General features: G+C 38.7%; 1 pseudogene; it reads right to left on the reverse strand.

Annotated features, from left to right (window-relative positions):
- Positions 1-1,230: 1,230 nt before the first annotated feature.
- Positions 1,231-2,597, reverse strand: LOC149194238 (uncharacterized; annotated as a pseudogene).
- Positions 2,598-3,091: the final 494 nt, after the last annotated feature.

The following is a 3,091-nucleotide window of genomic DNA, read 5'->3' on the forward strand; positions in this document are numbered from 1 at the left end:
CTAACCTTTATTATAATGCATATGTGCCATAATATGCAGTTAAACTAGGGAAACAGAGTGTTTGTGTCTCAGCCAAAAAGAATCTCAAACAAGTGGCTATCATCTGTCACTGGTTGTGGTAGCAGTGAAAAACGATTAGTACTGTAAATTGATTGTGCGTGCACTGAATGCTTCACAGTTGGACAGTTGTTGTAAACAAAAAAACAACTTGCTAATTTAGGTTAATTAAGGGTTGGATCCACTCCACATGCAACCCCTTGAGAAATGAATATTCAATATATGTGTACACTCTCCTGGAATTTCATACTTGCAAGTATACATTACTCCATGTCACGAACCACCATAACTTTATAACTATATATCCATAAAATTCTTCCAATTTATTATTGCTTTTAGTGGTAGCTAAAGACATAGCTAATATAGCGAAACCAACATAAATGTTAAAAATGCAAATACCCATTAACTACATAATTAATTTCATCAGAAACCCTCAATTAGTGAAGCATAATAATGGAACAACGTATCTAATGTCATAGCAAGAATTGCATGTATATAGCAGGAAAGGAGGAGCTTTCCAAAATTTTCAATCTGGCACTAAAATTCTTGGGTGTCTGTCAACAATAACTTATGTTCTTGCTCATCTTCCATAAGTTATGATGATTTGGATGCCATGAAGTGAACAGATCATGCCAATGTCGATTAATTTTATAGTCTCAGGGAAGTTGTTTGACATTGAGCCAATAACATGTTCAGATCAAGACATAATGGGTGTCAGGCCAATTGGTGGTCCATGGAGTCATGGCTTTGCTCATTTAATCAATGTACATTGTTCCTTCCATCGCTAATTACACAAAGAGCTATTAAAGTGTTATTTGGAAAATGGTTTGGAAGTTTGAAATAATATCTCTTCTAGTCTAGCTAGAAACCCAAATTTACCTGTAGCTCAAGTCATCAATATGGAAAAAGTATCCTGTTTTTTTTGTTAAGTGTTACCATCCTTTATGAGCTTAGGACCTCATTCTTCACTAACAAATTCATAAATCTGTTCAGGTACTAAAGCCAAAATTGACACTATCACTTTTGAGGGGAAAAAAATTTGCTCAATGCAGTTTCCTCCTTTGGTTGCTGCTCAAACAGGAATTGTCACTGAAACATAAAACAAATATTGTATCATGCCAGGTAGAAACTTTGCCCTGAAGGGGGAAAGCACCTTGTAGAGAAATAAAGTAACTAATCCTCTCCTTCCAATATTCTCTGAAACCTTTCAGTGACCTTACTTAGCTTCCTCTTCTTGCAACAGAGGTGATCAAGCAATTCCATGTACCTTCAGAAGGAGAAAAACCCCTATCTGCTAAGCCATAAAGAGTCTTAGTGGCATCTGGTATCTTGCCTGCTTTAGTGAGACCAACAAGCAATGCATTAGAAGTCTCAAAATGGGGAATGAAACCTCTCTTCAGCATCTGATCAAGGATAGCCAAAGCCTTCTTAAATTCCCCTTCCTTGCAAAGAAAATTGAGCAAAACCCTATAGCTCACCCTATTTGGAACACACCCATAGCGCAACATCTCATCTAGGACCCCAAAAACTTCCTCGAATTCGGCCTACACAAACCACCGATTAATATATTGTAAGTAATAATATCTAGCACACACCCTGCAGCTTTCATCTCCACAATCCTCCACAATCATTCTCTATGCCTCCTCAGTCTTGCCCTCTTTGTAAAAGCAATTGATCGGGGTTGTATAAGTCACTACATCGGGCCGACAACCAGTTGTGAGCATCTCACCCAAGAGCTCAGAGGTCTCATGTGCCCTCCCTTCCTTGCACAAGCCATTCGTAATAGAACTAAAATTGACATAGTTGGGTTTACACTTGTTCTTCTTCATCACATCAAAGATCTTCATCGCCCCATTCACATTCTGAACATCACAAAATCCATTAATTAAAACGTTATATGCTAGTGCATCAAGAACAATTACCTTGGTCTGCATTCCTTCAAAAACCCCAACGGCCTCCTTCGATTTTCCCACATGACATAGCCCATCCATCAATGTTGAATAACTAATAACATTTGGGAGCACACTAAACTCTATCCATATCCCCAAAATCTCAAAGCCCTTTTCGAAATTTCTAGCCTGGCAATGAAACTTAATGAAAATATTAGAAATGCAGGCATTGAGAACTAACCTCAAATCCGCAACCACTTCCTCCACCAAATCCAGGCACCCGGCTTCCACAAAGAGATTAAGCAAAGTACTCAAGGCCCCTAGCGATGGCTTACAATTGAAAAGCCTCATCCTGCAAAAGATTTCCTTTGATTTCTCGGGCATGTAGGCTCTGTATTAGAGCTTCATGAGATTTGTGAAGAGACTCTCATGGCATCTACAGCCCAGTATAGACATCTGTTTCAAAATCCCTTTGACGGCTTGGAATTTCTTGGCTCGACCAAGCTTGTTGATGAGGACATTGTAGGTTGTAAAGTTGTGATAACACCCTTGCTGTTTTGCAGCATTGTTGAAGATGTCCAACGATTTCTGAAGATCTGGTTTTTCAATTATTAGACGGACTACATCACTATGTGAAAGATATTTGATCATTTTGGGCCCTTTAGGGGTTGTTTGCACACCCTTTTCTGGTCTGCTAGGGTCCGAAAGTTGGAATTTAAGGAGGATTTCATGCCTGGCTACTTGTTGAGCAGGTTAGGCAACTCCATGCTAAGGTTTTTGAATATGGACTAGAGTCTGATGTTGTTGTGGGAAATTCACTTGTCATGATATATGCTAAATGTGAGCATATCAAGGATGCAGAAATGGTATTTGAGACGATGAATGCGCCAGATTCTGTTAGGTTTCTGGGCCATAACCTACATTAGAATCAAAAGATTTTATGGAAATTAGAGAAGATCTCACTCGCGCCTTTCTACAAATAGTTGATGTGCAGCCAAAGAAAAAAATCAAAATTTAAATGAGAATAACCGAGAGGCCTGGAGCTTATGTCTTGCACTGATTTATTGTGATTCACAGACACTAAGTAGCATTTCCTATCTTTAAATGAAAACCAATGCCCAAGATATCATGAGTAGAAGTGAAAG

This window comes from Pinus tabuliformis, chromosome 2_2 (assembly GCF_031772625.1).
Source record: "Pinus tabuliformis cultivar Carrire ecotype Pingquan chromosome 2_2, CPIR1, whole genome shotgun sequence".
Classification (NCBI taxonomy): Eukaryota; Viridiplantae; Streptophyta; class Pinopsida; order Pinales; family Pinaceae; genus Pinus; species Pinus tabuliformis.